The sequence below is a fragment of the Mustela erminea genome, chromosome 10, assembly GCF_009829155.1.
Source record: "Mustela erminea isolate mMusErm1 chromosome 10, mMusErm1.Pri, whole genome shotgun sequence".
NCBI classification, from domain to species: domain Eukaryota; kingdom Metazoa; phylum Chordata; class Mammalia; order Carnivora; family Mustelidae; genus Mustela; species Mustela erminea.
In genome coordinates, this window is record NC_045623.1 from 63199031 (window position 1) to 63213195 (window position 14165).

Consider the following 14165-nt stretch of genomic DNA (forward strand, 5'->3'; position numbering starts at 1 on the left):
CTGCCCGCAGTTCACACTCGCACGTTCGTTACTCGTTTACTCACGGACTTGTCCAAGGAGGTGTTGCCAGTAGAATCTGGGAACGGAGAGGCACATGCCTTTGTTCTCGTCCCGTGTGGTACCATTCAGGGCTACTTGTCTCTGACTCAGAATGGAGACTAAATGGATTAGAATAAAACCAATTTAAGGGAAAAAAGAAATGTTCACAGACACAGAAATAGAGATTCTTGCTATCTTGGCTGCCTAAGATCTGCAGGCCTCACCAAGGAATTTAAAAAGTAATGTTTCTTATCATAAGTGACAGAAATATGCTGCTTTCTGCATCAGTAGATATGAAGATTAAAGGGTCTGACCGTATTAAACAATTTTGCACAGCACCAGGCACTCTGGGCGCTGCTCTCTCTGCCTTATTACCCTCATCTTGTGGCTATTTCAGGCCCAATTTAAGAATACAATGCAGTCTGGCTTTGCAAATTGACATCCTTTAATTTAAACTGTCTTGTGGGAGAATTAAGAAATTATGGAACAATTATTCGCCCTCAGTTGAAAGCTGGACGGCATCCTGAGATCCTTGTACATTAACCATTTGAATTGATTAAGTCACATAATTGAATTACACTTTTGCCCCCATAATATCTTGTGGCAAATATGTTGGCGTCGTGTGTTGGGAAAATGCTCTCATAAAAACAGTAGGGGTTGGGGTTGGACGTTGACTTGGGTGTGAAAGAAAACTACCAAGCAGAGTGGGCGGACACTTTGAGATTTTTGTGTGGGAGGTTGATTCGCAAAGCAAGCCGTTCCATCTGGAGTTTAAATGGAAGGTCATAGGTCACGACTTATGTATGATACAGGGGAAGTACGCGTGCCGTCTCCCTTGGCACTATCCTTCAGCATTCAGCTTAGAGTCTATTACTCAACCTCAAAGCTTTTTTTTTTTTTTTTTTTAAATCGCACCCCTCTTCTTCTGTCGCCATGAACAAAAAAGCTGGGTTTGGTGTACCTTCCTTTGTGCTGCACACTTTTCTATACATGCTTCAATCATGGCACCTCCCACAATGATGACAAGTCTCCTTTACCAGCAACGTGGCTACCATGTCCCGACTCACCTAGCATGGAATGGTGCCCATTAAGGATTTGTGGAATGAGGTGTTATTTGGAAGTCTCCGTGGTTTCACCCCAAACTCAATTTTCTGTTGTAGAATGAGAACCAGAAGGAAGTGAAGCCTGTTCGTAATTTTTGAAACAGTGTTCTTAAGTAGGGCTTTTATACCACTCATGTCATTAGGCCATTTCATGGAGGATTTATTAAACACCAACTGTATCCATTTAACAAATGCTTACTAGATACCTATTATATACAAAAGCTAGGGTGAGTGCTAAGGTGAAAAAGTCACCCAAAACCAAAGACCAAAATATTTCCTGTTCTTTAGAAAAGCTCAAAATCCAGGTGGGGATTGGAGAGGGCAGTGCAGGAAATAGCCCTGGTGACCAAAAGAGGTAGCCGGAGGCTACTGAAGAGTCCAGGACTCGTGAAGAGGGGATGGTACATTCCACTTGATCCCTTTCTAAAGTTTGTACTGCCCTTGGAGTGTCCCACCCCACTATCTCCCTGCCCCAGACACAGCGGATGTGTGTGTGTGTGTTAGAACCCAGCAGAAAAGAGAACTCTGAGACTAATGTCCTGTGGTCGGGCTGGATTGTGCCTTTCATTTGACAAATGCTCTAACGAGATTTTAAAGCACTCTTCTCCCTGCCTCGTGGCCCACCCCCACCCCCAACAACCCAGCTCCCGGCCTCCCACCACACCATGCAGCCTTCTGGGTCTTCGCATTCTTTGTCTGTTCTGCGTGGCTCGAGGATCTCGCTCTCTTTTTCAAAGCTCTTTACCTTTCCTTTACCTTTATCAAAGAATACTTTTGGAGCTTTAAAAAACCCAACTATAGCTCCCCTCCTGAATATTTCTGTGTGGAAGGGATTCATCAGGTCTGTCAAACATTGAGCTGTAAAACCTTTAATATTTCTAGAAGGTTTAAAGCCAGCATATTTATCACATGCATCACGGAGAATAATCTTTTTATTAAAAAAATTAAACGCTCATGGTAAAATTTCATGGTGGTGAACACTGTGGACGAAAGGCTCATGCATGGGGCCCAACTGTGTTGCTGGAATAGAGATTCTGCTGGGATCTTCCTGTGACGTCACTCCCCTAGAGGACACCCATCATCTACCACACATCCTATTAGTATGAATATTTTATACTGTGGAATTCTAGAATCTTGGTGCTCAAAGGGAAAGGAAAGTAGGAGAAATGGTTTTTGTTGAGCAGCTACTTTGTGTGAAGGATTGGGTCTGCAAGATTTAAGGCGGTTGCCACATTTTAATTTTCACAATTTTTTAAAAGTTTTATTTATTTGAGAAAGAGAGAGTCAGCGGGTGTGAGCTGAAGAGGGACACAGGAAGAGAAGCTCAAGCAGACCCCCAGCAGAGCCTGGGCCCCAATACAGGGCTCCATCCCATGACCCAAGGATCATGACCTGAGCTGAAACCAAGAGCCTGATGCTCAACCGGCTGAACCACCCAGGTACCCCTTCATAAGAAATTTTTATAGTAGGCCCTATTACAAATGATTTATAGACTGGGAAGCCAAGATTCAGAAAGTGAAGCAAATTTCTCAAGATCACATAAATACTCACTTGCACATCAGAGACTTGACCATAAGCCTGTCCAATTTATTCATTTTATTTTAGTGGCAAACCCCAGGCACGTGTTTAACACAGAGTAGGTGGCCAGCACAGGATTGCCAGAGCCGCTGGGACTATTAGTGCAAAGATTCGTGGGGATTGTTAATGAGAGCTCTTTCTCCCCTACAGGTAGAGAGGCAGTGGAGATTGTTAGACATGATTCCGAGAACCTGAGATCTAGGTTTTACGATGTTTAATCCAGCACTGGTAGAGTGTCCCTTAGAGTAGAGAGGGACTCACTTAGCTTTTTATTAATATGACTGGTACAAACACTGTATTTCATTACTTATTTATAAATACTTTCACATGACTCTCCAGTCTTGTGAAGTAATATCATCCCTACACCATTTTACAGATGGCCCAAAGACAGGCCAAGTCCTCCTGCCCAGGTCACTCAGCTAGAAGCTGCTGAGTCCTGTTCAGACGCCTCTTCTGGTGCCAAAGCCTCAATCTGCCCAATACTATATTATTTTGAAACCATTTGATTATTCTTAAGAATTAAAAAAAATAGAGTTTTGAAGCTGGAGAAGACCCGTAGAGGCCCATCGGTCTGGCTTTCCAGATTGAACAACTGAGGCCCTGACATAGAGAGTAATGGCATAGCAGCTTCATGCTCCAGGATAACACAGAGGAAAGAGGGATTCAGTCAGCCAGGGAAGGGGTCCTAGGGCCCCAGGGAAGGCTGCAGTGGGGTGGTGATTTGATGACACCCTGAGGGGAGAAGAAAGGAGGCTCATGGAAGTAAATTCCACAAGTGATACCAACACGGAAGAAAGGCAAGGTCCTGTGGCAACATGACAACACGGTGGCCCCATGGGCGGAGGCCCTTCAGGAAGCTGCAGTTTGTTGTTTCAATATAATTAGCCGTGTAATTGCATCCTCAGCCTGCCATCCCCCGCACTGCACGCGCGTGTAATTAAACCCCACTAGCCAGGCCGTGTCTTCCACACGCATCTGCCTCGTGCTCCCGCTTTGCAACCGAGCAAACAACCAAAAGGGAAAGGCCCTGCGGTTGGGGCGATGGACAGTTTCACACTCCCCTCTTCTATGAACACACCTCTCTGCGTTCACCGCATGTATGGGGAGAAAGTCAAAGATAAAACGGTTTAGAAGGAAGAACAGTTTTCTGCTCCCACGTTGCCTCAAAGGTAACAGACCCATTTCTGGAGCTCTTGGGGGTCGGGGAGATGTTTCCCTGGTTTACAATTAGCAAACTGTCATTAGCGTCAGCGGAAGGGAAGCAACAGTGCTGGAAGCACTGTCTCCTCCACACAGCAGCCTCTGTTCTGAAGGGCGGTCCCCAGCCCTGGCTTTTCTTTCATGGGGAGGCAAGTACAGACGCTCTATCTAGGTCACTAAAAAGTGCTTATTTGGGGGGTACAGGGCAGAGGCCAGTGGATGGTCTATGTCAGATAGTAAAGTGGGCCTCGCTTAAGCTTCTTGCCAGTTAAAATCATGGGGCTTTTGTCTGGTTTTGTTTACTCTGTAAATGCACATGAACCCGTACCCAGGTAAGCCCCCTTCTGTGCTGAATGCTAGATTGGGTGCTGTGAGCTACAGAGGACTCCTGCCTCTGTGTCAGCGGTGCTGGTCAAAGGCAGATTCACAGCGGGATACACAAAGAACCAGCTGAGGTTTTTCGGTATGGGAACCTTTGAGTAAATCAGACACTATTAGTTAGAATAAGCAATGCTAGCTGCCTTAACCAACAACCCTTCCCAACCTCATACGCAACACGAAGTGTATTGTTGCACTGAACACAGTCATTCAGGGACACGGATATTTTTCTGTCGTCTGTATGCTGTCATCATCTTCAACATGTGGCCTCTAAGGTCTTTGCAGGAGGAGATAAGAGAGGAAAATCATACTTGGGAGATTTTGAGGGGCGTTTTTTTGGAAGTGGCATATGTCACTTCCGCCCACATTCTGCTGGCCAGAATTCAGTCGTACACGGCCCCAATGTAATAGGAAGGGGGCTGAGAAATGTAGCTTAGCCCTGTGCCAAGGATAAAAATGAAATCGCTTAGATCAACACATAGTCTTATCTTGACATGTTCCCTTAAACTCAGTTCCTATTCAAATAAACGCAAGATCATCTAAAAGACTGCTCTTCACGGGCACTTGAGGAGAACTTTCCAGGCCAGATGATCTTCCAGAGCAGGATGGAAAGTGCTGGTAAGAATCTAATTAACATAAATTATCTGGAAGAACCTGAAATAACCTCCTAACTCTTGACCCCAGAATACCTCTTCTAGTATTTTATCCTAAAAACAGAGATTACAAGGATTTGTGAATAAATAAGTTTACTTCCACAGTACTTGGAATTTTGAAAAAGTACAAATCTGAATTTCCGAAGTTAACAAAGTGTTTCCCTGTTTTTCATACTCAAATAATGTAATCATTAAATAGAACATATTTCTAGTCTAAAGTTTAGTGTTTTTACTTTTTTTAAAGTATTTTATTTATTTATTTGACAGAGAGAGAGAGAGATCACAAGTAGGCAGAGAAGTAGGCAGAGAGAGAGGGGGAAGCAGGCTCCCCGCCGAGCAGAGAGCCCGATGTGGGGCTCGATCCCAGGACCCTAAGACCATGACCTGAGCTGAAGGCAGAGGCTTAGCCCACTGAGCCACCCAGGCACCCCTAAAGTTTAGTGTTTTTAAAGGCCTATGGACATGAAGGTGGGCTTCAGAACTTTATGTGCAGTAGGATTCCAATTTTGTTGCAAACACATCATAGATACCTAAAAAAGATAAAACACAGTGCATTAAGATAGGAGTGGATTTCTCTGTATAGTAGGATTAGAAGGAATTTTATTTCTCTCTATATTTTGTTCTTCTAAGTCAGATATTATGATATGCATAGTCTCTGTAAATATATAACAATTTTTTCCAAAAAATGAACTACAAAAAGGAATAGCTTTGGACCAGGACTGACTCAGATTGGAGAGAATTATCCCAAGTATTCTAGGAGGGAACAGGTAAAGAGTATGTGCAAGCCATGTCCTAGAAATGTCAAGTGCAGAGGGGGCACAGTGGGCTGGAGACCAGAAGATACTGTACAGGTGGTTTGTGAGTTTAAATTAAGGGGACCGACAACATTTTCCTCAACGGGGCTAGAGAGCACAAGTATCAACTATAACTGACTTTCAAAACTGGAAAATGGAACTGATTTTAAAAAGTTCAGCAACAGGGACGTGTTTTCAAATGCTGGCTCTGCTGCTTGCAAACTGTGTGGCTTTTGGCATATACCTTAACCATTCTGAACCTCACTTCGAAAAGGGACATAAGACCACCTTATTTATAATATTGCTGTGACATTAAATACCATATTTTCAAATATCTGGCGTATTTGAAATAGTTGACCAGGGCTTGAAACGTGAAGGGCTTCAGCAGGTGGACCTAGGAACACAGTCTTTGAATAACTAGAAAACTAGGTAAAGGTGGGATTGTGGTGTGGTGTCCTTGTCAGTACTGAGCAGCTCTTTGTAGCATCCAAGGAGACAGGAGGGACCCAATCCAGCCTGGCACCTCCCACCAACCACGAAGAAGTACACTTGATGCTAAAGCCCCTCCCTCACTGCAGTTTTTCATACCCCCCCTCACCCCCAGACTTTGTTCCAGCCTCTATCCCTACCCCCAGGGAACCATGAAAGGATCACCTGGAGTCTCTCACACTGTGCCACTCACCTAAAATCTGGGGATGCTGTCTTCTTTGCATGTTCACCTTGGCATCCAGGGAGTCAAGGTCACTCCCTATGTTGCCTGCATATCAACTAGAAGAAAGATGGTATGCCCTCGATGAAATCCTCTAAGACAAATAAGAAAAAATATTCAAAGCCAAAGGGATTATGGATTCTTTTCAGACGATCCTGGGTCAGAGGTTCTCAGACAACTGCAGAACACTACAGAATTAAGGGGAGGAAAGTCAGCCTCCGAAGCTATGACTTCCCTCCACTTAGTCAGCTCAGGCTGCTGTAACAAAAATATCCTAGCCTGTGAGGCTTAAATAATGGACATTTATTCTTCCCAGTTCCAGAGGCCAAATCAGAGTACTGGCAAATACAGTGTCTGGCGAGATCCCACTTCCTGGTTTGTAGTGGCCATCCCTGCGTAGCCTCACATGGCCAAGACAGGAAAGAGAAGATGCCAGCTCTCATGACTCTTCTTAGAAGAGCCTTCCTTCTTAGAAGGGCACTAATCCCATTGGCAAGGGCTCCACCCTCATGACCCAATTGTAGCTCAAAAGCCCCACCTCCTAATACCATCATATAGAGGATTAATATTTCAACACTGGAATTTGGGGAGAGGTGTACACAAACACGCAGTCCCTACCATCATCCCTGCTGCTTGAACACAAGGGTCTGAATCTTTTCCCCAATTCTGTCTGAACATATGTCTCTGATATGTCTCAGCGTATCATCGCAAATACCACCTCCAGTGACGAATATATCTCCGTGTTAGACACTGTGCCTATGCGCTGTCATGCCTGGTGTGTCTGGTTCCCTCCCTGTGTCCTGTGGCCTCCAGCAGGAGCAGTTTTATTTCCCTCTTCTGCTGACTGTTTTCGCTCCCCCTTCCCCACCACCCTGCGCATCTTTATTAAGTGACTGATAAACCAAGCAAAGATGAGATAGGGGTTCTGAGAAGGTGCTATAGGATGTGTTATTTTGGACATCTACACTCTCTTTCCTTGTGCGGTTGAAGTGGACAGATTTGATGATCCTGGAGTGTCCTTGAAATTCAGCCTAAAGGTCTCCAACTTAATTTAAATAGTGCCCAGTGACTTATAAGAGAAAAGAGCATGAAAGAAAATTGCTATGTGTGCAGCTTAGAGACTCCCCCAAATTCTCAGCTGGTCTCTGATTTATGCTGCCCAGAAGCCTGTTGCTGATTATGCTGGATGCCCCATAAATTAATGAGGGCTGGGCTTGGAGGTGACGACGATCGCTGAGTCTCTGGAGCAGAAAATGCAACACTAATACATATGTTTCAGAAATGTCCCTGTGTCTATATGTTTGGAGGAGAAAGTGCTGATGAGGATCAATTTCATATTGACTTTAAATTTTTCAATTGACCCAGAGCTCTTTTTATTAAGTAATGTGCACAAAAACATTTCATCCCAGGCTGGCTTGATGGCTTGGAGAAGTCCCTTCAGAATGTAGCAACCTTATAGAATGAGAAATGCAGTGCATTCATTTGTTCTTTTATTCACCCTTTAATAAATATTAAGCACCTGCTACCTGCTCGATTCTAGATGCTCTCCTAGACTGGGAGCAAGACACAATCTGCCCTCAAGAAATCTAAAATCCAATGAGCTCAACAGGCACTTCGATGACTGCTTCTGACCTAGTGCGGCAGGTTTTGCGAGGTGAGGTGCAGGGGTGTGGGAGCATGGAGGAAGCATCCCACACTGCTGAGTGAGTGAGGGAATGAATGGATGAATGAATGAGTTGGCCTCAAACTGAGATTTGGAGAGAAGTAGGAATTGTAAAGGCCTAAGGAAACAGCACATGCAAAGATAGGAACATGTGATGTTTTAAATATAGCCCAGGTGTGTGAGGGGAGGCAGAAGGAGGCCTCCAGGTAGGCAAGAAGTAGACACTAACAGGGTGTTAGGGTACCACCCGTACAAACAGACACACTGGAAAGGCCTTTGCACCCCTGGAGAGGGCAGGTCTCAGCACGCAATGAATGGCTTATCTGGGTACATAGTTCTGTGTTTAGAGAGGAGATCATACATATAGGTGGTGGTCACCTCCTCCGGACACTTTCCTTCAGATTATGAGACTGACCGCTGCCTACTGCGCTAAGGAGGCAGGTCTCCAGACACTTTCCTGAAGAAGCAACCCAGGAGAAGCAGAGCCCCTGCTTTGAGGAAGCCTTGGTTTCAGATCCTGGTTCTGCCGCCCTAAACTCAGCAGATCCCCCGGCTTGCTGCAAAGTCGGGCTTTATCTTCAGCTCTGACTAAATGTTGGGCAACACAATGTGAAATATCCTTTTTTGTTTCCTGTCTCTCCACACTTCTGTCAGCCAGTCTTTCCTGCCTTCTTAGTTACTGTTCATGGCCCTTGGTGTTGCAGTTTTGTTTTAATTTCATTTGCATCCTCAAGCCAGTGTGGTGGACACGTGTGCACCATTCTTCTGAGCATGTAGCTCTGGGATTTGGTCCCTGGGCTGCGACTCACAGGTTAGAAGTCTCACTGTGCTCCCCTGAACTTGACTCAGTGGCCGCAGTGGCCTGCTTGATTTATGGCGATATCTTCCATGTTTGATCTTAGCAAACAGACAACTGTGATGTAGCGGCTTCATTCTGCTCACCTGCTGGCATCTTCATGTTTGGTCTAATAGCTTGTTAACTGCTCGGAGGACAAGCACTGCCCTTCCCGGGTACCACTGAGAGCGGTCTCTATGGTAACCACATCACATCGGAGACCGTGCTCATTCTTCAAGGCTTTCCTTCTCCATTTTTCTCTGGTGGCTTCTGAATAACCTGTAATGGTTGGAGCCCTGCCTCACCCTGCCAAGAAGCCACTGCTGATTTAAAGCTTCTCAGAGGAACTTAACAAGACACACTGCTTTTCTCTGGCCTTGTTGCTTATTCTGTGTCGCCCGCCGCTGGTCCAGGCCTGCCGGGAGCTGTCATTCCTCCTTTATCATCTCTCTTTTTGCCATTCCCCAGGTATTGCTCTCACTCTCTCTCAGGAAAGCTTTGACATGGTTCCTCCAGATCTCTCTGCTCATTAATATCTTGCAACAATCCCTTCTGAATCCTGGCATACGATATGTTCTTTTTTCCCCATTCCCCATTGTTTAGACATTCACTTATCTCTTCAGAAGTGACTCTCAAGCTCTCTGGTCTTCATCTGTACCAAAGAAATTTGTGTCGGACACTCCTAGAGGCTGTTTGGATACAATACATGAAGAAAGAATCAATTTCTGTGTGATAGGACTCTAGAGTGTCCAGTCTGCTGATTGCACTCAGGGTCCAGCAGTAATACTACTAATAAAAGCAAACATTTATGTGGAGTTTATTGGATAGGCCAGGCACGGTGGTAAGCACCTTACCTTCTCACAATAATCTCATAAATTAAGTGCCCGATTATCCCTGTCTTACAGATGAGAGGCTGAGACACAGAGTTAAGAGACATACTCTGGTGCCCCCAGCTGTTATGCTCTCGGACTTGAACTCTAGCTCCAGAAATTATCCTCTTCACCATCCTGTACACGGGGCAGTGACACTGTCCTCTCTACCTGTGTTCCCACCACCAGGAATGGCTCGTTTCGCAGAAGCTAAATTGTGCTCATTTGTAATGCCCAGATGAAATGTCTCCTGCTTCGGGAAAGCAGCCACCTTCCTCCACATTCAAGGTGTAAGCTCCTTTTTTTCACTCGACAGACATCAAAGTAGAGTGGTCGTAGCCGCTTCATCCGTTCAGCAAGAGTTTAGGAAGGGCCTTCTGTGTTACTGGGATTGCTGCTGTGGCTGCCGTGGTGAGCAAGGAGTGAGCAGATCCTACTCGCACGCTGCTTATTTTTTAAAAAATAAAAATGAGCCAGTAGATAGAAATATAGTCAGAGATAGCTTTATACATATACTTACCTGCAAACTGTATCACATGTATCTATATTTCCGTCTCTCTGCATTGATCTATCAGTGGATCCTTTTATTTTAGGTAATTTTTTTCACTCATTCTCTTCTGCCTGTTGAAATGGTAAAGCTTATCTCCTCAGCCTGATACTTAAGACCCTCCATGATCAGGCCTCAGGTATCTTCCCAGGCTTATCTCCTACCAGTTCATGCCTCCTGTTCTTCAACCATTCACTCCAGACCCAATCTCCCAGAAACCGTTTTCCCACTGGAAGCCATCCAAGCACAGTCCAGTCTGAGCATTAGCTCAGCCTTTTTTTCTGTCTCAAATGCCCTTTTCGCATTTCCCTTCTCACATTTCTCCTTACCCCAGCCTTTTCCAAACACCAAGGCCGGATTCCAACACTCCTTGTCTGTGGAACTTCCCCTGCCATGTCCCTTTCACACTCTCCATAACGAGGAGTCTGCCTGTACTTCCTCTGCGATCTAATACCGAATGTGGCCCCTACCAGTGCCTGCGGTTCTAAGTCTTTGCTGTCCGTTCACATTTTGTTCTCCTGATGAGGACTGCTGACCTCTTGAAGGGGAGGAATGGGCCTTATCTTATGAATTCAAAGAATCTAGCATACTCCCTGGTATATACTTCCAGAATAATAATACTTATGTTTTTATTAATAACATTATTAATATTATTAGTTAGTTTTAAGGTATCTGCCATCTAAACCTGACATGCTGCTAAACATTTCATTTGTTTTATTGCATTTTTCCATCGTAAGAATCTTAAAATGTCAATTATGATACAGATACTATTATTAACTCCAGTCACAGATAAGAAACTGAGGCTTAACATGTAATGCTGACCCCGGGTCACATGCCCCTGAAACAAAAGAACCTGATTCAATCCACAGGCCCTTGCCGTAAGGATGGGAGACCAGGGTTTGCTTGCTCTTTGCTCCCCACTGAAGCCACAGTCCTTAGCGTAACAACACTTTACGATTTGATAAAATCCTGTTGACTAGATAAATGAAGGTTCTACCCCATGCTTTGATGTTGGTGGAAAGAACAGGTGAGCTTCCATCTGGGAATCTAAAAGTGCTCGCCATACATGGTCTTCCACCACACACTCACAAACGCACGAATGGATACGGAAAAGGGAACCAGTGAAGGATTCTGTGAAGTTCTGATAAGATGACCACTGACTATAATCTGTATGTTTTTAATCTTCTGTCAAAGTTGTCTTTGGGTTTAGGTGAAGCTCCTGATAGGTCCAGAATGGGCTTTTAAAGTTTTGGGGCCAGAAGGGTCAGACTTTGGAGTCAATAAAACCTGTTTGCATCCCAGTTTTGGCATTGTGTAATGTGGGCAAGACTGTTAACCCCTCTGAAGTTCAAAATAGTGATTAACGTGTGGATTTTAGAATCAGATGGCCTGGGTTTAAATAGCTCTAAGCTTAGTAGCTGTGTGATTTGGGGGACACCCTTAGCTTCTCTGTCCTTTCATTTTCCCACCTGTAAAATGGGTATTGTAATAATAGCATTTGCCTCATAAAGCTGATGTGAGATTTAAATAAATCAATTCATCTGAAGCATTTAAAATAGCATCTGACACTCAGAAGACTATTATCAGCTCTTACGTAATTACATCGACTTCCGAGACATGCAGTGAGTAGATGATTGGTACACTCATGAAGCCTCTTGACTTCCAAAGCTCAGGCCCAGAACCAACACAACATCACCTCCACTAAATGTTTTGATAGAGTCCCAGGGCCAGGGCAGATTCAGGGGCCATGAAGGGGTGAAGTGAGGACATACATACAGGAGGGGTGGATCATCAGGGACCTCCAAGGCGCAGACTGCCGCCGCACCGGCAGAAGACATGATGTGGGCTGTAGATTGGGATTACTGCCATGGGTGGTGAATACCAGACAAGGGTTGATCCCAGTAATTTCACCCACCCGAGTTGATAGATTCTACTCCAGGCCCTCTGCTCAGAAGTTGCTCCTTATTTCCTTATTTCTTATTTCCAGCTGAGTGTTAGTATATGCTTCCTAAGGCCACAGGAAATCAGAAAAAAACTTGAGAGATGGAACTTTCTAGAGACCGGTCCCCCAGCAATGAGAAAGAAAACGACAAAAGACAAAACACCATAAAGTTACAAGATGGAAAACATTCTAAACAGGGTGCATCGAAAGACCCTCATATCCCAAACCTGTCTATTCCCCACATATGCTGCTACTGTCCTCAGAAGCTGGATCCCAACCACAGGCCCTCAGGTTTCCAGTCCCTCCATTGGGGATAATGACACAGAGGGGATGTGTTGCTGCTGCTCCTTCACGGACACAGGAGTTGTTTCCCAGTCCACGATGGAATCCCCGTGTATGGCACATAGTGGGTGCTTTTTAAGTTGTTCCTAGTGTCGTCAGCCATTTATTGAGTGGTTTAACATTTGCAGGTGCTGTGCTCGATGCGTTCCTATGCCAGGAGATTCTGCTTTACATTTTGTACGTCCTGCCTGCTGGTATCCATTCTCATCTTCACGAGGATCAATTTTTTGCAGATGAGACCATTGGGACTGAGAGGATGGGGATTTGCTTGATGGGAAAAGATAGGGTATAAACTACCATGGTTCTGTCTCCTAATCCAGTGTTCTTTTTCCTTTCCCCAGAAATCCCAGATCATAGGGAACTCCATCCATTTATTCACTTAGCTCACTTACGGAGCACATGGTCAATGTGTAATGAGGTCTTGGACCGGCCTCTGCCTCCTGCTCCATGATCTTGCTCTTAACTATATTCTGTGCATTCCATATGCATGCTATAAATTCATTTTCACAATAGCTGTGTTAGGTAGGGACTCTTGCCCATATGACAGGTGAGAAAACTGAGCTTAGAGAGCTGAAGTGAATTCCCCAAGGTCCTACAGTGGGAGAATGCCAGAGGTAAGATTCAAACACACGTGTGTGTAATGCCTAAGCGCGTGGTCTCTCCATCCCAACACACAGTACTCCCTGCACCTTCCTCCCCCACGATGGCCCCACAGCTGTGCTGCAACTGTTCTCCCATTTCACTGGACTCAGAACCCTTTTCAACCCTGGGCGCAGAGCCTGGATTGAGGCTGAAGATGCATCAGCCCTCACGGGCAGGGCCAGATTTCTGCGGCAAATACTAGATGCGCACGTTGACTGAGGAGGATCACATTTACTGAGCACCTCCTGGACGCAGCTGGCATTGGGAGTGCCATTTGCATACAGTATTACGTTTCATCCTTGTCTCAAACTTACAAGGGAGATACTATTGGCTCGTTTTATAGAGGAGATAAAAGGCTCAGAGAGGAGAAGGACCTTTCCCAGAGTCATGCAGTCTGCCTGACTCCAGAGCACTGTGGAGGCCGTCAGAGAAGGTTTGAATGGCACCCAACACCGTCTGCGGAAACTTCATGAAAAAGACGAAGCCCGGCTGCACCTCAGAGAACTTATCATGCAGCCGAGATAAGTACACCGAGAGCTAATGAGCGCGTTATTATAGTTATGATTAGGTTTCCATGTACTTCTCAAATCAGATGTGTAAATATAATCAAAAACATTTCTCTTTGCAGCGCAGACCTCCAGCAGTTTCCACCCGGCATCCTAGTTCTGAGCGAAGATAATAAATTAGCTCTAATTAGCTTTCCCACGCACTGCAGCAAGTTTCTCCTGTCACCACTTTGCCAACAGGAGAGAGGGGGGCTCTGCTGGACTTCTCCCCAGGACAGGGGTCTGTGGGGAGACCTGCCTGACACGTGACTTTCAGTTCCCTGTTACCTCATGCATGTGGACAAGCAATTTGTTGCCTTCCAATT

At 45.2% G+C, this 14165-nt stretch overlaps 1 protein-coding gene across 5 annotated transcripts in view; it reads left to right on the forward strand.

Moving 5' to 3' along the window:
* The window catches only part of DAB1 (DAB adaptor protein 1), a 1141681-nt gene that overhangs the window by 336485 nt on the left and 791031 nt on the right, over positions 1-14165 (forward strand). The gene's annotated exons all lie outside the window — the stretch shown is intronic.